This window comes from Anomaloglossus baeobatrachus, chromosome 2 (assembly GCF_048569485.1).
Source record: "Anomaloglossus baeobatrachus isolate aAnoBae1 chromosome 2, aAnoBae1.hap1, whole genome shotgun sequence".
NCBI lineage: Eukaryota > Metazoa > Chordata > Amphibia > Anura > Aromobatidae > Anomaloglossus > Anomaloglossus baeobatrachus.
Window position 1 is genome coordinate 420,469,282 of NC_134354.1, and position 20,699 is coordinate 420,489,980.

The 20,699-nt window shown below is 45.0% G+C and overlaps 9 non-coding genes across 9 annotated transcripts; all 9 read right to left on the bottom strand.

Annotated features, from left to right (window-relative positions):
- Positions 1 to 1,187: 1,187 nt before the first annotated feature.
- Positions 1,188 to 1,378, bottom strand: LOC142293055 (U2 spliceosomal RNA). Its single transcript, XR_012751066.1, has one exon. It is a non-coding gene; the product is annotated as a U2 spliceosomal RNA (small nuclear RNA).
- A 1,403-nt stretch (positions 1,379 to 2,781) lies between these two features.
- On the bottom strand, positions 2,782 to 2,972 carry LOC142293056 (U2 spliceosomal RNA). The gene has a single exon (XR_012751067.1). It is a non-coding gene; the product is annotated as a U2 spliceosomal RNA (small nuclear RNA).
- A 1,403-nt stretch (positions 2,973 to 4,375) lies between these two features.
- Positions 4,376 to 4,566, bottom strand: LOC142293057 (U2 spliceosomal RNA). The gene has a single exon (XR_012751068.1). It is a non-coding gene; the product is annotated as a U2 spliceosomal RNA (small nuclear RNA).
- A 1,403-nt stretch (positions 4,567 to 5,969) lies between these two features.
- LOC142293058 (U2 spliceosomal RNA) lies at positions 5,970 to 6,160 on the bottom strand. Its single transcript, XR_012751069.1, has one exon. It is a non-coding gene; the product is annotated as a U2 spliceosomal RNA (small nuclear RNA).
- Positions 6,161 to 7,562: 1,402 nt separating this feature from the next.
- LOC142293059 (U2 spliceosomal RNA) lies at positions 7,563 to 7,753 on the bottom strand. Its single transcript, XR_012751070.1, has one exon. It is a non-coding gene; the product is annotated as a U2 spliceosomal RNA (small nuclear RNA).
- Positions 7,754 to 9,156: 1,403 nt separating this feature from the next.
- LOC142293061 (U2 spliceosomal RNA) lies at positions 9,157 to 9,347 on the bottom strand. Its single transcript, XR_012751071.1, has one exon. It is a non-coding gene; the product is annotated as a U2 spliceosomal RNA (small nuclear RNA).
- A 1,403-nt stretch (positions 9,348 to 10,750) lies between these two features.
- LOC142292534 (U2 spliceosomal RNA) lies at positions 10,751 to 10,945 on the bottom strand. The gene has a single exon (XR_012750683.1). It is a non-coding gene; the product is annotated as a U2 spliceosomal RNA (small nuclear RNA).
- Positions 10,946 to 17,595: 6,650 nt separating this feature from the next.
- Positions 17,596 to 17,791, bottom strand: LOC142293225 (U2 spliceosomal RNA). Its single transcript, XR_012751209.1, has one exon. It is a non-coding gene; the product is annotated as a U2 spliceosomal RNA (small nuclear RNA).
- Positions 17,792 to 20,037: 2,246 nt separating this feature from the next.
- LOC142293229 (U2 spliceosomal RNA) lies at positions 20,038 to 20,231 on the bottom strand. Its single transcript, XR_012751213.1, has one exon. It is a non-coding gene; the product is annotated as a U2 spliceosomal RNA (small nuclear RNA).
- Positions 20,232 to 20,699: the final 468 nt, after the last annotated feature.

Sequence of the window (20,699 nt, forward strand, 5' to 3'; positions counted from 1 at the left end):
GCGCAAGCAACTCCCCTCCCCCTTGCAGTCTTTCCAATTCATGATACATAAAGACGGACAGGACAGGTCGCCTGACTTCCCGTCACTGCCACCCTTTGCCATCCTTACCCGTAGAAAGCCCTTTCATCATCCCCAAACCCTAATCTTTTCCCTTTCCTTCCCAGCCCCCAAACCCTGCCCTCTGTACCCTTCTCACCACCCGCATCCCTTCTCCTATCATCCCCCTACCACCCGGGAAAAAAAAAAAAAAAAAAAGCTTGCCCCCTCCTTCCACTAGCCCACCTCCCACCCAAAGAGAAACTTCTGCTGCGCAGCTAGCTTTCTAGGCAGCAGCGCTATTGTGATGTCAGCGGGGGGCATTGTGACAAGCCGCCAGTGTTCCGTCTCTTCATGTTGTGCACTGTTCAAACGGAAAATACATCAACAGGCAGACTACAGAAAAGCTTACTAACAAAGGTTAGAGAGGGGCTTTCTCAGAGGGCTTTTTACAGTTTGTCTATTCCCAATTAGCCGTTTAAGTATACTTAATGAAAGTACTAATTCTTTCATAGGCCGCCCATTCTTAGTATTTGACGTTCCTTATATTGCGGTATCAGGCTTCACAGCAGGTTGCAAATCATTCATCACCCATGACTGTCCCCAATTGTGCTCAGAAGCTAAATGTCTCTCATGACCTCTCTTTTAGAATGTCCAAGAGCAAGCAAACTCTTCCTCCAGGAGGGGGAGCCAACAGATCACTGAAGCCATCATCATTGCTCAAAGAAAACACCAAAAACCAATGCATGATAGGAATAAACAGGTAACTTTATTTGGAGTGGAAGCGGAGAGATCGCACCAGATGCCAATTCTAGATCTTATCACACCTGTGGTCACTGCAGCAGCAGGTGAATCCACTTTGTCCAAAAGGGATCTATTCCATTCAATTGCAAATGATCTAGATAAGACAGAGGACAAGATACTGCAGCACGGGACATAGCCGAGTTGGTCAGGTTGAGTGGTGATGAGTTTGCTATTTGGATGAATAAAGAAAGTAAAAAGTGTGAAAGATAAAAAACAAAAGGAGGAAGTGTGAAAAGTGAATGGGCCAAATTGAGGTGCATATGAAGACGTATGCTTTCTTCCAATTCATTAAATCGGGCTAATATGAATCAGGTGAATTGAGTTCTGCTTTTGGAAACTGGGTTAAGAAGGGGTGCACCGGTCCTGGAGGTACTGCAATACCAGGTCAATGCGTGGAGTGGACAGAGCAAGCTCTTTTTCCATCTCCCTGTTCTAAAAATCCATTTAATATATGGTCCCCAGATAGGGGACGTATCAGATATTAAACTGATAAGAACAGATACTACACTTGATCTTAGCCAAAAGGCCGAGAAGCGATAACCAGAATTGGTTTGGGCCTCGAGTGGCACCCTGGCCTATGCCGGACACATCTTAGGGAGAGAGAGTGAGGGGAGACAAACCCACACCTACAGAAGACATTTTGTCACCCAAGCCAACCCTTGAAAAGGCTGCTTTGCAGAGCAAAAACAAGAAGAATGGTGCGTTTTGCAGCCGCCGCCCACTGCAATGAATCTGAATAACTCCTCCTTTTGGGCGCAAGCAACTCCCCTCCCCCTTGCAGTCTTTCCAATTCATGATACATAAAGACGGACAGGACAGGTCGCCTGACTTCCCGTCACTGCCACCCTTTGCCATCCTTACCCGTAGAAAGCCCTTTCATCATCCCCAAACCCTAATCTTTTCCCTTTCCTTCCCAGCCCCCAAACCCTGCCCTCTGTACCCTTCTCACCACCCGCATCCCTTCTCCTATCATCCCCCTACCACCCGGGAAAAAAAAAAAAAAAAAAAAGCTTGCCCCCTCCTTCCACTAGCCCACCTCCCACCCAAAGAGAAACTTCTGCTGCGCAGCTAGCTTTCTAGGCAGCAGCGCTATTGTGATGTCAGCGGGGGGCATTGTGACAAGCCGCCAGTGTTCCGTCTCTTCATGTTGTGCACTGTTCAAACGGAAAATACATCAACAGGCAGACTACAGAAAAGCTTACTAACAAAGGTTAGAGAGGGGCTTTCTCAGAGGGCTTTTTACAGTTTGTCTATTCCCAATTAGCCGTTTAAGTATACTTAATGAAAGTACTAATTCTTTCATAGGCCGCCCATTCTTAGTATTTGACGTTCCTTATATTGCGGTATCAGGCTTCACAGCAGGTTGCAAATCATTCATCACCCATGACTGTCCCCAATTGTGCTCAGAAGCTAAATGTCTCTCATGACCTCTCTTTTAGAATGTCCAAGAGCAAGCAAACTCTTCCTCCAGGAGGGGGAGCCAACAGATCACTGAAGCCATCATCATTGCTCAAAGAAAACACCAAAAACCAATGCATGATAGGAATAAACAGGTAACTTTATTTGGAGTGGAAGCGGAGAGATCTCACCAGATGCCAATTCTAGATCTTATCACACCTGTGGTCACTGCAGCAGCAGGTGAATCCACTTTGTCCAAAAGGGATCTATTCCATTCAATTGCAAATGATCTAGATAAGACAGAGGACAAGATACTGCAGCACGGGACATAGCCGAGTTGGTCAGGTTGAGTGGTGATGAGTTTGCTATTTGGATGAATAAAGAAAGTAAAAAGTGTGAAAGATAAAAAACAAAAGGAGGAAGTGTGAAAAGTGAATGGGCCAAATTGAGGTGCATATGAAGACGTATGCTTTCTTCCAATTCATTAAATCGGGCTAATATGAATCAGGTGAATTGAGTTCTGCTTTTGGAAACTGGGTTAAGAAGGGGTGCACCGGTCCTGGAGGTACTGCAATACCAGGTCAATGCGTGGAGTGGACAGAGCAAGCTCTTTTTCCATCTCCCTGTTCTAAAAATCCATTTAATATATGGTCCCCAGATAGGGGACGTATCAGATATTAAACTGATAAGAACAGATACTACACTTGATCTTAGCCAAAAGGCCGAGAAGCGATAACCAGAATTGGTTTGGGCCTCGAGTGGCACCCTGGCCTATGCCGGACACATCTTAGGGAGAGAGAGTGAGGGGAGACAAACCCACACCTACAGAAGACATTTTGTCACCCAAGCCAACCCTTGAAAAGGCTGCTTTGCAGAGCAAAAACAAGAAGAATGGTGCGTTTTGCAGCCGCCGCCCACTGCAATGAATCTGAATAACTCCTCCTTTTGGGCGCAAGCAACTCCCCTCCCCCTTGCAGTCTTTCCAATTCATGATACATAAAGACGGACAGGACAGGTCGCCTGACTTCCCGTCACTGCCACCCTTTGCCATCCTTACCCGTAGAAAGCCCTTTCATCATCCCCAAACCCTAATCTTTTCCCTTTCCTTCCCAGCCCCCAAACCCTGCCCTCTGTACCCTTCTCACCACCCGCATCCCTTCTCCTATCATCCCCCTACCACCCGGGAAAAAAAAAAAAAAAAAAAAGCTTGCCCCCTCCTTCCACTAGCCCACCTCCCACCCAAAGAGAAACTTCTGCTGCGCAGCTAGCTTTCTAGGCAGCAGCGCTATTGTGATGTCAGCGGGGGGCATTGTGACAAGCCGCCAGTGTTCCGTCTCTTCATGTTGTGCACTGTTCAAACGGAAAATACATCAACAGGCAGACTACAGAAAAGCTTACTAACAAAGGTTAGAGAGGGGCTTTCTCAGAGGGCTTTTTACAGTTTGTCTATTCCCAATTAGCCGTTTAAGTATACTTAATGAAAGTACTAATTCTTTCATAGGCCGCCCATTCTTAGTATTTGACGTTCCTTATATTGCGGTATCAGGCTTCACAGCAGGTTGCAAATCATTCATCACCCATGACTGTCCCCAATTGTGCTCAGAAGCTAAATGTCTCTCATGACCTCTCTTTTAGAATGTCCAAGAGCAAGCAAACTCTTCCTCCAGGAGGGGGAGCCAACAGATCACTGAAGCCATCATCATTGCTCAAAGAAAACACCAAAAACCAATGCATGATAGGAATAAACAGGTAACTTTATTTGGAGTGGAAGCGGAGAGATCGCACCAGATGCCAATTCTAGATCTTATCACACCTGTGGTCACTGCAGCAGCAGGTGAATCCACTTTGTCCAAAAGGGATCTATTCCATTCAATTGCAAATGATCTAGATAAGACAGAGGACAAGATACTGCAGCACGGGACATAGCCGAGTTGGTCAGGTTGAGTGGTGATGAGTTTGCTATTTGGATGAATAAAGAAAGTAAAAAGTGTGAAAGATAAAAAACAAAAGGAGGAAGTGTGAAAAGTGAATGGGCCAAATTGAGGTGCATATGAAGACGTATGCTTTCTTCCAATTCATTAAATCGGGCTAATATGAATCAGGTGAATTGAGTTCTGCTTTTGGAAACTGGGTTAAGAAGGGGTGCACCGGTCCTGGAGGTACTGCAATACCAGGTCAATGCGTGGAGTGGACAGAGCAAGCTCTTTTTCCATCTCCCTGTTCTAAAAATCCATTTAATATATGGTCCCCAGATAGGGGACGTATCAGATATTAAACTGATAAGAACAGATACTACACTTGATCTTAGCCAAAAGGCCGAGAAGCGATAACCAGAATTGGTTTGGGCCTCGAGTGGCACCCTGGCCTATGCCGGACACATCTTAGGGAGAGAGAGTGAGGGGAGACAAACCCACACCTACAGAAGACATTTTGTCACCCAAGCCAACCCTTGAAAAGGCTGCTTTGCAGAGCAAAAACAAGAAGAATGGTGCGTTTTGCAGCCGCCGCCCACTGCAATGAATCTGAATAACTCCTCCTTTTGGGCGCAAGCAACTCCCCTCCCCCTTGCAGTCTTTCCAATTCATGATACATAAAGACGGACAGGACAGGTCGCCTGACTTCCCGTCACTGCCACCCTTTGCCATCCTTACCCGTAGAAAGCCCTTTCATCATCCCCAAACCCTAATCTTTTCCCTTTCCTTCCCAGCCCCCAAACCCTGCCCTCTGTACCCTTCTCACCACCCGCATCCCTTCTCCTATCATCCCCCTACCACCCGGGAAAAAAAAAAAAAAAAAAAAGCTTGCCCCCTCCTTCCACTAGCCCACCTCCCACCCAAAGAGAAACTTCTGCTGCGCAGCTAGCTTTCTAGGCAGCAGCGCTATTGTGATGTCAGCGGGGGGCATTGTGACAAGCCGCCAGTGTTCCGTCTCTTCATGTTGTGCACTGTTCAAACGGAAAATACATCAACAGGCAGACTACAGAAAAGCTTACTAACAAAGGTTAGAGAGGGGCTTTCTCAGAGGGCTTTTTACAGTTTGTCTATTCCCAATTAGCCGTTTAAGTATACTTAATGAAAGTACTAATTCTTTCATAGGCCGCCCATTCTTAGTATTTGACGTTCCTTATATTGCGGTATCAGGCTTCACAGCAGGTTGCAAATCATTCATCACCCATGACTGTCCCCAATTGTGCTCAGAAGCTAAATGTCTCTCATGACCTCTCTTTTAGAATGTCCAAAAGCAAGCAAACTCTTCCTCCAGGAGGGGGAGCCAACAGATCACTGAAGCCATCATCATTGCTCAAAGAAAACACCAAAAACCAATGCATGATAGGAATAAACAGGTAACTTTATTTGGAGTGGAAGCGGAGAGATCGCACCAGATGCCAATTCTAGATCTTATCACACCTGTGGTCACTGCAGCAGCAGGTGAATCCACTTTGTCCAAAAGGGATCTATTCCATTCAATTGCAAATGATCTAGATAAGACAGAGGACAAGATACTGCAGCACGGGACATAGCCGAGTTGGTCAGGTTGAGTGGTGATGAGTTTGCTATTTGGATGAATAAAGAAAGTAAAAAGTGTGAAAGATAAAAAACAAAAGGAGGAAGTGTGAAAAGTGAATGGGCCAAATTGAGGTGCATATGAAGACGTATGCTTTCTTCCAATTCATTAAATCGGGCTAATATGAATCAGGTGAATTGAGTTCTGCTTTTGGAAACTGGGTTAAGAAGGGGTGCACCGGTCCTGGAGGTACTGCAATACCAGGTCAATGCGTGGAGTGGACAGAGCAAGCTCTTTTTCCATCTCCCTGTTCTAAAAATCCATTTAATATATGGTCCCCAGATAGGGGACGTATCAGATATTAAACTGATAAGAACAGATACTACACTTGATCTTAGCCAAAAGGCCGAGAAGCGATAACCAGAATTGGTTTGGGCCTCGAGTGGCACCCTGGCCTATGCCGGACACATCTTAGGGAGAGAGAGTGAGGGGAGACAAACCCACACCTACAGAAGACATTTTGTCACCCAAGCCAACCCTTGAAAAGGCTGCTTTGCAGAGCAAAAACAAGAAGAATGGTGCGTTTTGCAGCCGCCGCCCACTGCAATGAATCTGAATAACTCCTCCTTTTGGGCGCAAGCAACTCCCCTCCCCCTTGCAGTCTTTCCAATTCATGATACATAAAGACGGACAGGACAGGTCGCCTGACTTCCCGTCACTGCCACCCTTTGCCATCCTTACCCGTAGAAAGCCCTTTCATCATCCCCAAACCCTAATCTTTTCCCTTTCCTTCCCAGCCCCCAAACCCTGCCCTCTGTACCCTTCTCACCACCCGCATCCCTTCTCCTATCATCCCCCTACCACCCGGGAAAAAAAAAAAAAAAAAAAAGCTTGCCCCCTCCTTCCACTAGCCCACCTCCCACCCAAAGAGAAACTTCTGCTGCGCAGCTAGCTTTCTAGGCAGCAGCGCTATTGTGATGTCAGCGGGGGCATTGTGACAAGCCGCCAGTGTTCCGTCTCTTCATGTTGTGCACTGTTCAAACGGAAAATACATCAACAGGCAGACTACAGAAAAGCTTACTAACAAAGGTTAGAGAGGGGCTTTCTCAGAGGGCTTTTTACAGTTTGTCTATTCCCAATTAGCCGTTTAAGTATACTTAATGAAAGTACTAATTCTTTCATAGGCCGCCCATTCTAAGTATTTGACGTTCCTTATATTGCGGTATCAGGCTTCACAGCAGGTTGCAAATCATTCATCACCCATGACTGTCCCCAATTGTGCTCAGAAGCTAAATGTCTCTCATGACCTCTCTTTTAGAATGTCCAAGAGCAAGCAAACTCTTCCTCCAGGAGGGGGAGCCAACAGATCACTGAAGCCATCATCATTGCTCAAAGAAAACACCAAAAACCAATGCATGATAGGAATAAACAGGTAACTTTATTTGGAGTGGAAGCGGAGAGATCGCACCAGATGCCAATTCTAGATCTTATCACACCTGTGGTCACTGCAGCAGCAGGTGAATCCACTTTGTCCAAAAGGGATCTATTCCATTCAATTGCAAATGATCTAGATAAGACAGAGGACAAGATACTGCAGCACGGGACATAGCCGAGTTGGTCAGGTTGAGTGGTGATGAGTTTGCTATTTGGATGAATAAAGAAAGTAAAAAGTGTGAAAGATAAAAAACAAAAGGAGGAAGTGTGAAAAGTGAATGGGCCAAATTGAGGTGCATATGAAGACGTATGCTTTCTTCCAATTCATTAAATCGGGCTAATATGAATCAGGTGAATTGAGTTCTGCTTTTGGAAACTGGGTTAAGAAGGGGTGCACCGGTCCTGGAGGTACTGCAATACCAGGTCAATGCGTGGAGTGGACAGAGCAAGCTCTTTTTCCATCTCCCTGTTCTAAAAATCCATTTAATATATGGTCCCCAGATAGGGGACGTATCAGATATTAAACTGATAAGAACAGATACTACACTTGATCTTAGCCAAAAGGCCGAGAAGCGATAACCAGAATTGGTTTGGGCCTTGAGTGGCACCCTGGCCTATGCCGGACACATCTTAGGGAGAGAGAGTGAGGGGAGACAAACCCACACCTACAGAAGACATTTTGTCACCCAAGCCAACCCTTGAAAAGGCTGCTTTGCAGAGCAAAAACAAGAAGAATGGTGCGTTTTGCAGCCGCCGCCCACTGCAATGAATCTGAATAACTCCTCCTTTTGGGCGCAAGCAACTCCCCTCCCCCTTGCAGTCTTTCCAATTCATGATACATAAAGACGGACAGGACAGGTCGCCTGACTTCCCGTCACTGCCACCCTTTGCCATCCTTACCCGTAGAAAGCCCTTTCATCATCCCCAAACCCTAATCTTTTCCCTTTCCTTCCCAGCCCCCAAACCCTGCCCTCTGTACCCTTCTCACCACCCGCATCCCTTCTCCTATCATCCCCCTACCACCCGGGAAAAAAAAAAAAAAAAAAAAGCTTGCCCCCTCCTTCCACTAGCCCACCTCCCACCCAAAGAGAAACTTCTGCTGCGCAGCTAGCTTTCTAGGCAGCAGCGCTATTGTGATGTCAGCGGGGGGCATTGTGACAAGCCGCCAGTGTTCCGTCTCTTCATGTTGTGCACTGTTCAAACGGAAAATACATCAACAGGCAGACTACAGAAAAGCTTACTAACAAAGGTTAGAGAGGGGCTTTCTCAGAGGGCTTTTTACAGTTTGTCTATTCCCAATTAGCCGTTTAAGTATACTTAATGAAAGTACTAATTCTTTCATAGGCCGCCCATTCTTAGTATTTGACGTTCCTTATATTGCGGTATCAGGCTTCACAGCAGGTTGCAAATCATTCATCACCCATGACTGTCCCCAATTGTGCTCAGAAGCTAAATGTCTCTCATGACCTCTCTTTTAGAATGTCCAAGAGCAAGCAAACTCTTCCTCCAGGAGGGGGAGCCAACAGATCACTGAAGCCATCATCATTGCTCAAAGAAAACACCAAAAACCAATGCATGATAGGAATAAACAGGTAACTTTATTTGGAGTGGAAGCGGAGAGATCGCACCAGATGCCAATTCTAGATCTTATCACACCTGTGGTCACTGCAGCAGCAGGTGAATCCACTTTGTCCAAAAGGGATCTATTCCATTCAATTGCAAATGATCTAGATAAGACAGAGGACAAGATACTGCAGCACGGGACATAGCCGAGTTGGTCAGGTTGAGTGGTGATGAGTTTGCTATTTGGATGAATAAAGAAAGTAAAAAGTGTGAAAGATAAAAAACAAAAGGAGGAAGTGTGAAAAGTGAATGGGCCAAATTGAGGTGCATATGAAGACGTATGCTTTCTTCCAATTCATTAAATCGGGCTAATATGAATCAGGTGAATTGAGTTCTGCTTTTGGAAACTGGGTTAAGAAGGGGTGCACCGGTCCTGGAGGTACTGCAATACCAGGTCAATGCGTGGAGTGGACAGAGCAAGCTCTTTTTCCATCTCCCTGTTCTAAAAATCCATTTAATATATGGTCCCCAGATAGGGGACGTATCAGATATTAAACTGATAAGAACAGATACTACACTTGATCTTAGCCAAAAGGCCGAGAAGCGATAACCAGAATTGGTTTGGGCCTCGAGTGGCACCCTGGCCTATGCCGGACACATCTTAGGGAGAGAGAGTGAGGGGAGACAAACCCACACCTACAGAAGACATTTTGTCACCCAAGCCAACCCTTGAAAAGGCTGCTTTGCAGAGCAAAAACAAGAAGAATGGTGCGTTTTGCAGCCGCCGCCCACTGCAATGAATCTGAATAACTCCTCCTTTTGGGCGCAAGCAACTCCCCTCCCCCTTGCAGTCTTTCCAATTCATGATACATAAAGACGGACAGGACAGGTCGCCTGACTTCCCGTCACTGCCACCCTTTGCCATCCTTACCCGTAGAAAGCCCTTTCATCATCCCCAAACCCTAATCTTTTCCCTTTCCTTCCCAGCCCCCAAACCCTGCCCTCTGTACCCTTCTCACCACCCGCATCCCTTCTCCTATCATCCCCCTACCACCCGGGAAAAAAAAAAAAAAAAAAAAGCTTGCCCCCTCCTTCCACTAGCCCACCTCCCACCCAAAGAGAAACTTCTGCTGCGCAGCTAGCTTTCTAGGCAGCAGCGCTATTGTGATGTCAGCGGGGGGCATTGTGACAAGCCGCCAGTGTTCCGTCTCTTCATGTTGTGCACTGTTCAAACGGAAAATACATCAACAGGCAGACTACAGAAAAGCTTACTAACAAAGGTTAGAGAGGGGCTTTCTCAGAGGGCTTTTTACAGTTTGTCTATTCCCAATTAGCCGTTTAAGTATACTTAATGAAAGTACTAATTCTTTCATAGGCCGCCCATTCTTAGTATTTGACGTTCCTTATATTGCGGTATCAGGCTTCACAGCAGGTTGCAAATCATTCATCACCCATGACTGTCCCCAATTGTGCTCAGAAGCTAAATGTCTCTCATGACCTCTCTTTTAGAATGTCCAAGAGCAAGCAAACTCTTCCTCCAGGAGGGGGAGCCAACAGATCACTGAAGCCATCATCATTGCTCAAAGAAAACACCAAAAACCAATGCATGATAGGAATAAACAGGTAACTTTATTTGGAGTGGAAGCGGAGAGATCGCACCAGATGCCAATTCTAGATCTTATCACACCTGTGGTCACTGCAGCAGCAGGTGAATCCACTTTGTCCAAAAGGGATCTATTCCATTCAATTGCAAATGATCTAGATAAGACAGAGGACAAGATACTGCAGCACGGGACATAGCCGAGTTGGTCAGGTTGAGTGGTGATGAGTTTGCTATTTGGATGAATAAAGAAAGTAAAAAGTGTGAAAGATAAAAAACAAAAGGAGGAAGTGTGAAAAGTGAATGGGCCAAATTGAGGTGCATATGAAGACGTATGCTTTCTTCCAATTCATTAAATCGGGCTAATATGAATCAGGTGAATTGAGTTCTGCTTTTGGAAACTGGGTTAAGAAGGGGTGCACCGGTCCTGGAGGTACTGCAATACCAGGTCAATGCGTGGAGTGGACAGAGCAAGCTCTTTTTCCATCTCCCTGTTCTAAAAATCCATTTAATATATGGTCCCCAGATAGGGGACGTATCAGATATTAAACTGATAAGAACAGATTTTTTTTAATTTGGCTACCCCCTCATAGGGGTAAAACCAGTTTATTTTAAAATTTAACAAGATTTACAGCGAATGAAATTTATAATAACATATATGTAAAAGCAATAAAACATGTACAAACATTTAAATGAAAGAATTCCATTGGCTGGCAAGCCATTTTTTGGACACAGTTACGTCCTTTTTCTTGTCAATTAAAAAATAAATATACATTTCGCTAATACATAATTTTAAAACATCATTCACTGATAAAATATCTTGTTTAAAAATAGCAATGTTCCGTGCTTTCCAGAGAGCTGACTTGGCACAGTTCAGTGTCTTCCAAGCCATTATTTTTTGGTCCGGTGTTGGGCATTCCACAAGTCCGTACAATATGGCATGATAGTCCAAGTCCTTGAGGCCTGCCATCTTTTCCAACAGGGGGCAAAGTCTTCTCCAGAACCGTTTTGCAAACCAACAAGTCCATAATATATGCTTTACAGTCTCTTGTTCTTGGCATCCGGATCTTGGGCAGATGGCAGACCTCACAAATCCTCTTCTATACTGGAATGCCCGGCAAGGAAGACACTGGTGCGCACAGCTCCAAGCCAGATCTCTCTGTTCATTAAAAAGATAAAAGACACTAATTAATTTCCAAATACATTTACTTTTATCATCATCAAATCTGTTAATACTGCATATTGCCTCATCATTACGTAGTTCCTTTATTAGTTTCTTACTATTAGTTAATTCCTCTACTTTTTTCTTACTTAGGCTAAAATCAGACACTATTTTCCTTAAAATCTCATAATGCGCTGGCAGGTTAAAAGCATGGGGGAGAGATAAAACAATTTCAAACCATCCAAACTTTCTCATAAAAAAACCTGTGTTAAAACGCATAAAATAGGACCAATAGTGATCTTTAAAAATGGCATTAAAACAGTAACAGAAAAAATGGATTAAAAGAAACCTATTAAAATCAGGAAAATCTTTACCACCATTTGTCTTTTGTTTTATGACAATCTCTCTTTTCAGCTTCTCCATTTTAGAGCCCCAGAAAAAGGTAAAACAATTTTTAGTAATTTTCTTTAAAACATTCACAGGTGGGGGGAAAACAAGACTGAGATACAATAAAAGGGGTAAAATCACCATTTTTAAAATCAATACTTTACCCTCCATTGTCAGTTTTCTCATGTTCCACATGCATATTTTCATATTAACTTTCTGAGCAACTGAGTCCCAACTACTACCACCATCATTTTGCTCACTGAATGTTACACCTAAAATAGTAAGGGACTCAGTTACAGCAATGGAAACATCAGTTAAAAGCATTCCCCCCACATTTAAAATATTACATTTATTAAAATTTATCTTAAAACCTGAGGACAAACAAAAGGGTTGAATACGATCAATAGCTCTTGTCAGCGAAGGGGCGTCACGACAGAGGAATGCCACGTCATCCATGTAACCTACTACCTTGGCCTCCACTCCTTTGCCCCCAGGTAGAGGTACACCACGGATCCTCTCATCTCGCCGTATAGCACACAGTAAGGGTTCAAGTGCACAGATAAAAAGTAGTGGGGACAAGGGGCACCCCTGCTTCACCCCTGATTTTAAAAGCACATCCTGTGACTTAAAACCATTTACTAAAATCTTACTTGTGCAATCAGTATAAAACGCCTTAAGAGATAATAAAAACCCGTCTGGTATGCCCATCTTTTCTAAAACTTTAAAAAGGTAAAAATGTGAGACACGATCAAATGCTTTTTCAAAATCAATTGATAAAATCGCCATTTTCCCTTTTCTGCTCTTGACATCCTCCATACAATCTTTTACTAGATTCAGGTTATCCCATATACTCCTTCCTGGCACTCCGCATACTTGGTTTGAATGCACAATTTTGCTAATTACCGTTTTAAGTCGATTTGCACAGATTTTGGCCATTATTTTATAATCACAGTTTAGAAGGGTAATGGGCCTCCAATTCTCCAGCTTTGATTTGTCACCTTTTTTGAATAACAATGAGACTTCTCCTTTCTTCCATGAATTAAGTAAAATCTTATTGTTAAAAACCTCAGTAAAAAGAGAAAACAAATCATCTTTTAAAATGTCATAAAAACTCACATAAAACTCTATGGGGATGCCATCAGGACCAGGAACTTTACCGCTTTTAAAACTCTTAATAGTTTCTAAAATCTCTTGATGGGTTAAAACTTGGGATAAAAACTCTTGGGAGGTCGGGTCTAAAACACAGTTTAGTTCTTCTAATGAATCATTCAGTAAATTTTGATCAACTGTTTTCTCATTAAAAAGATTAGTAAAATATTCCTCCACTTTTCCCAACATAGTTGTTATATTCTTTTCCCCATCAATATTATCAAATATTACCTTTTCCTTTTTATTTTTCATGAAGAAATAACGGGAGCATTTTTCATCTTTTTCTATATTTTTGACTCTGGAGCGGAAAATAATTTCTTTACCTTTTTGCTCTATCCATTTTGCTATTTCCTCTTTTAATTTTAAAATATCATTATCCACCTCCAAACCATTATCTTTAAATTTAATCAATGTCTGTAACCGGGTATTTAGGGCTTTATACACCTCATATCTTTCTTTGGCTTTATGTATACTTTTTTTAATAAAAAAATCTCTTATTTTTACCTTCATCCTCTCCCACCATGCACTTATAGAAAGATTAGGGCTTTTATCCCTCCTACATTTTTGATAAAATGTAATAAAATCTGATAAAATCTGTGGGTCATTTAAAAGGGACACATTCATTTTCCAAGTTTTCTTACCACACTTCTTGTTTTCATTTGTTTTGACACTAAAAGATAAAAGTTTGTGATCTGAAAAAATATTGGTTAAAACTTCACATTTCGTAGGTATTATTTTGTCTGAACCAAAGATAAAATCTATCCTTGAGCTACAAATAGCATTGCTCCAGGTGAAACCGGCGTCCTCCGGGCTACCTCTATTACACTCTTTATATACATCAATTAATCTGGCGTCTTTTATGATGTTACTTAGTATTCCCGAGGTTTTGTCATAATTTCTACTTACAGAACTGGAACGCCGGTTTTCACCTTTTAAAACACAATTAAAATCGCCTGCCAAAATAAAAGGTTCAGAATTATTAATAAATAAAGGTAAAAGCTCTAACATTTCAGTTCTCTCATTTTTATCAGGTGACCCATAAAAATTTAAAAACTGCCATCTTTTACCATGTATAAAAGCTTTAACCAATAAAATGCGACCTGGTAAAATTTCCTGGATAAAATCAATTAAAACATCCCCTTTAAAAAGTATAGCGACCCCTGCTGATCCTATGGCATTAGACCCTGACCAGACGGATGGCCCATGTTTCCACTCTTCCTTATATTTTTGATAAGACATCTTATTTGGGATGTTACACTCCTGTAAAAAGAACACTGATGCAGTAAGGCATGTTAAAAAATTTAAAAGGGCGGTTCTTCTTATTTTAGTTTTTATGCCTCTTACATTAAGAGAAATACCTTTCAGCTCTGCCATCATAAAAAAAAGGTTAGTGGGTTAGTAAGAGCAAGAAGTTTACCTATCCGAGGAGCCCGATCAGACCACCGAATTTGCGCTCTCGCTCTCAATCGATCCGACCGTAATGAGCGACTCCGTGGAGGAGGAAAGACTACCACTTGGAAAAGAACCCGACACTACATCGGCGTAGCTCGGAGGGCTGACAGGCACCACGCGCTGGGTCTCCATTGGCTGATCGTTTAGGTCTGTATCAGGTGGGTCCCCTTGAGGCTCCGCCACACCCCCCTGACCTAAGGAAGGTCGTCTTACAGTGGGGGGTTGTGCACATGGCAGAGCCTCTGAGTCCCCGGAGGCAGCAAGGTCCCGAACCCCACCCGAAGGGACAGGGTCCAGGACCCCAGGAGGGGGCCCAGCGTCCACAACCCCTTCCGGAGACGTGTCCATCTGTTCCCCACAAACTGCCCCCACAGAACTATCTTTCTTCTTTTTTCGGGAAACCACTGACCAGTCACCACCCTCGGTATTAGGAGACCCAGACTGCGTGTGGGACTCGGTGTCGACCTTTTGTCGCTCCCTCTTGGTCTTACCGACGGTACCTTTTTGATCTTTCTCAGCCCTCCTTTTGCCTTCCCTGTGGTCATGTAGCCAGCTCTTGTGGTCAGATTTTTTACCCGTCACAGCCTCGGAGGAGCCACCGTCAGGTGGCACACTCTCGCCACCTCCTGAGGCTCCGGGTTGTTGTTCCTCCTCCTGATGGGTGGTCCGATCTGATGGCTCCTGTCCGGATGTGTTGGGCTTTCCCCTCTGCTCCTCCTCCCGGAACCTGTGAGGACATGAAAAATAAAAATGACCAGGGGTCTGACAAAAACTGCATTTCTTTTCCTTTTTACAATCTTTTGTTTCATGATCCTGAGCAGCACAATTCCTACATGTTGACTTACAATGCTCTTTAGCATGGCCATATTTTCCACAGATCCTACAATAAGCGGGCATACCAGAAAAATAAAAATCCCCATTTGTTTGTCCTATCTTGAACCGGGCGGGTGGGAGCTGCACCCCACCCGGTACATAAGGATTCCTTACACATTTGACTAAAAATTTCCATTTAGATGTCCATATATTAAATTCATTTAAAATCTTACCAATACACTTAACACTCTTGAAATAAATAGCTAAAAAAGACATGATTTCAGGAGCAGTAACAAAAGGTGAGAATATTTTTACAACAACCATTTTTACCTCATCCAGGACGTGCTCGATAACCTGGATCCCATTTAACACTGGATCATCTTCAACCTGTCTTACCCTGTTCAATACATCTCTGAAAATCCCTTCTCCTGTGAACGTAACATCATAGTCTCCACGTCTGGGGTAGTCCTGGATGGACAAAATTTCTTCCTTCCTCACATGGAGAAGTTTCTCGAGCACGTCCTGGACTACATACCCCAAATTCCTAGAATCGGAACCACCATCCGTAAAGTGGACCCGGACGGTATTTTTCAGCCTCGCAAAGGGAGGCACGAGGTTGGGGTCAACCTCCATGGAAAAACGCAACAAATGCAAATTGCCGCCACTTGCAACCTGCGCACCCAGAGTTCTGTACAGAGAACACCTGAGCGCTGGGGGGGATCGCAACCCGTTACCCTGGGACTAATCCCTCTCCCCAAAAGCAGCAGGCAGGTGAAGCCCACCGAAGTGGACGATCCTGCCAGGCCAAGGAGAGGGGTACCCGAGTGCCCGTCAACTAGGATCTCCTGCCTGAAAAGCACTTGATCCTAGCCAAAAGGCCGAGAAGCGATAACCAGAATTGGTTTGGGCCTCGAGTGGCACCCTGGCCTATGCCGGACACATCTTAGGGAGAGAGAGTGAGGGGAGACAAACCCACACCTACAGAAGACATTTTGTCACCCAAGCCAACCCTTGAAAAGGCTGCTTTGCAGAGCAAAAACAAGAAGAATGGTGCGTTTTGCAGCCGCCGCCCACTGCAATGAATCTGAATAACTCCTCCTTTTGGGCGCAAGCAACTCCCCTCCCCCTTGCAGTCTTTCCAATTCATGATACATAAAGACGGACAGGACAGGTCGCCTGACTTCCCGTCACTGCCACCCTTTGCCATCCTTACCCGTAGAAAGCCCTTTCATCATCCCCAAACCCTAATCTTTTCCCTTTCCTTCCCAGCCCCCAAACCCTGCCCTCTGTACCCTTCTCACCACCCGCATCCCTTCTCCTATCATCCCCCTACCACCCGGGAAAAAAAAAAAAAAAAAAAAGCTTGCCCCCTCCTTCCACTAGCCCACCTCCCACCCAAAGAGAAACTTCTGCTGCGCAGCTAGCTTTCTAGGCAGCAGCGCTATTGTGATGTCAGCGGGGGGCATTGTGACAAGCCGCCAGTGTTCCGTCTCTTCATGTTGTGCACTGTTCAAACGGAAAATTCATCAACAGGCAGACTACAGAAAAGCTTACTAACAAAGGTTAGAGAGGGGCTTTCTCAGAGGGCTTTTTACAGTTTGTCTATTCCCAATTAGCCGTTTAAGTATACTTAATGAAAGTACTAATTCTTTCATAGGCCGCCCATTCTTAGTATTTGACGTTCCTTATATTGCGGTATCAGGCTTCACAGCAGGTTGCAAATCATTCATCACCCATGACTGTCCCCAATTGTGCTCAGAAGCTAAATGTCTCTCATGACCTCTCTTTTAGAATGTCCAAGAGCAAGCAAACTCTTCCTCCAGGAGGGGGAGCCAACAGATCACTGAAGCCATCATCATTGCTCAAAGAAAACACCAAAAACCAATGCATGATAGGAATAAACAGGTAACTTTATTTGGAGTGGAAGCGGAGAGATCGCACCAGATGCCAATTCTAGATCTTATCACACCTGTGGTCACTGCAGCAGCAGGTGAATCCACTTTGTCCAAAAGGGATCTATTCCATTCAATTGCAAATGATCTAGATAAGACAGAGGACAAGATACTGCAGCACGGGACATAGCCGAGTTGGTCAGGTTGAGTGGTGATGAGTTTGCTATTTGGATGAATAAAGAAAGTAAAAAGTGTGAAAGATAAAAAACAAAAGGAGGAAGTGTGAAAAGTGAATGGGCCAAATTGAGGTGCATATGAAGACGTATGCTTTCTTCCAATTCATTAAATCGGGCTAATATGAATCAGGTGAATTGAGTTCTGCTTTTGGAAACTGGGTTAAGAAGGGGTGCACCGGTCCTGGAGGTACTGCAATACCAGGTCAATGCGTGGAGTGGACAGAGCAAGCTCTTTTTCCATCTCCCTGTTCTAAAAATCCATTTAATATATGGTCCCCAGATAGGGGACGTATCAGATATTAAACTGATAAGAACAGATTTTTGATTTAATGAAGCTTTCCAAAGCACCGCAAAAATGCATGACCGAAGTCACACCAAAAACAGTGCAAAGGCTAGGATTCGTGTGGACCCCTCCGTGAGAAGAGGATCCCCAAAAATCAACCCCGTCCCTCCGAGCCAGAAGGCCACAGCGAGGGTCAGGGATCTTCGGTGCTCCCCCAAGCTGAAGCCTGGTTGAGCCTTGTTGTTGCTCCCAGCGTCCACCGAGGCATCTTACCCAAGTGGAGTAGGGAGCTACTAGTCATTGGTTTCGCAGCCGAGACTGCCCGGACCGTCAACCGGTGTTGGTTTCTCAGCCCAAGGCTGACCGGACCTCCAACCGGGTGTTGGTTTCTCAGCCCAAGGCTGACCGGACCTCCAACCGGGTGTTGGTTTCTCAGCCCAAGGCTAACCGGACCTCCAACCGGGTGTTGGTTTCTCAGCCAAAGCTGACCCCGGACCTCCAACCGGGTGTTGGTTTCTCAGCCCAAAGCTGACCGGACCTCCGACCGGGATTATAAAAATTTCCCTTCTTAGCCAGAAGGCCAGGATAGGGCAATATGCTTGGAAAGTATGAATAGGCAAGGCGCGGCGTGCGACAGAGTCTGAGGCTTACCAGGGTCCCAACCTAGCAAGTTCAGACTCCCTCCAGGGTGTCCATTCCTGGGGCACATTGCACCATAACCCCCACACTTACTCAGTCTAATAGCCTCAATCCTGGTAGGGCCATGGTTTCCTCTAGATGGATATACTATCCTCCCAAAGTACTAACAAGTGCAACCTTCCAGTGTGCATTGCAGCATTGTACTAAGGTGGCCGGAGCCTTAAAGCACCTCTTCGAACGATACTATACTTGATCTTAGCCAAAAGGCCGAGAAGCGATAACCAGAATTGGTTTGGGCCTCGAGTGGCACCCTGGCCTATGCCGGACACATCTTAGGGAGAGAGAGTGAGGGGAGACAAACCCACACCTACAGAAGACATTTTGTCACCCAAGCCAACCCTTGAAAAGGCTGCTTTGCAGAGCAAAAACAAGAAGAATGGTGCGTTTTGCAGCCGCCGCCCACTGCAATGAATCTGAATAACTCCTCCTTTTGGGCGCAAGCAACTCCCCTCCCCCTTGCAGTCTTTCCAATTCATGATACATAAAGACGGACAGGACAGGTCGCCTGACTTCCCGTCACTGCCACCCTTTGCCATCCTTACCCGTAGAAAGCCCTTTCATCATCCCCAAACCCAAATCTTTTCCCTTTCCTTCCCAGCCCCCAAACCCTGCCCTCTGTACCCTTCTCACCACCCGCATCCCTTCTCCTATCATCCCCCTACCACCCGGGAAAAAAAAAAAAAAAAAAAAAAGCTTGCCCCCTCCTTCCACTAGCCCACCTCCCACCCAAAGAGAAACTTCTGCTGCGCAGCTAGCCTTTCTAGGCAGCAGCGCTATTGTGATGTCAGCGGGGGGCATTGTGACAAGCCGCCAGTGTTCCGTCTCTTCATGTTGTGCACTGTTCAAACGGAAAATACATCAACAGGCAGACTACAGAAAAGCTTACTAACAAAGGTTAGAGAGGGGCTTTCTCAGAGGGCTTTTTACAGTTTGTCTATTCCCAATTAGCCGTTTAAGTATACTTAATGAAAGTACTAATTCTTTCATAGGCCGCCCATTCTTAGTATTTGACGTTCCTTATATTGCGGTATCAGGCTTCACAGCAGGTTGCAAATCATTCATCACCCATGACTGTCCCCAATTGTGCTCAGAAGCTAAATGTCTCTCATGACCTCTCTTTTAGAATGTCCAAGAGCAAGCAAACTCTTCCTCCAGGAGGGGGAGCCAACAGATCACTGAAGCCATCATCATTGCTCAAAGAAAACACCAAAAACCAATGCATGATAGGAATAAACAGGTAACTTTATTTGGAGTGGAAGCGGAGAGATCGCACCAGATGCCAATTCTAGATCTTATCACACCTGTGGTCACTGCAGCAGCAGGTGAATCCACTTTGTCCAAAAGGGATCTATTCCATTCAATTGCAAATGATCTAGATAAGACAGAGGACAAGATACTGCAGCACGGGACATAGCCGAGTTGGTCAGGTTGAGTGGTGATGAGTTTGCTATTTGGATGAATAAAGAAAGTAAAAAGTGTGAAAGATAAAAAACAAAAGGAGGAAGTGTGAAAAGTGAATGGGCCAAATTGAGGTGCATATGAAGACGTATGCTTTCTTCCAATTCATTAAATCGGGCTAATATGAATCAGGTGAATTGAGTTCTGCTTTTGGAAACTGGGTTAAGAAGGGGTGCACCGGTCCTGGAGGTACTGCAATACCAGGTCAATGCGTGGAGTGGACAGAGCAAGCTCTTTTTCCATCTCCCTGTTCTAAAAATCCATTTAATATATGGTCCCCAGATAGGGGACGTATCAGATATTAAACTGATAAGAACAGATTTGATTTAATGAAGCTTTCCAAAGCACCGCAAAAATGCATGACCGAAGTCACACCAAAAACAGTGCAAAGGCTAGGATTCGTGTGGACCCCTCCGTGAGAAGAGGATCCCCAAAAATCAACCCCGTCCCTCCGAGCCAGAAGGCCACAGCAAGGGTCAGGGATCTTCGGTGCTCCCCCAAGCCGAAGCCTGGTTGAGCCTTGTTGTTGCTCCCAGCGTCCACCGAGGCATCTTACCCAAGTGGAGTAGGGAGCTACTAGTCGTTGGTTTCGCAGCCGAGACTGCCCGGACCGTCAACCGGTGTTAGTTTCTCAGCCCAAGGCTGACCGGACCTCCAACCGGGTGTTGGTTTCTCAGCCCAAGGCTGACCGGACCTCCAACCGGGTGTTGGTTTCTCAGCCCAAGGCTAACCGGACCTCCAACCGGGTGTTGGTTTCTCAGCCAAAGCTGACCCGGACCTCCAACCGGGTGTTGGTTTCTCAGCCCAAAGCTGACCGGACCTCCGACCG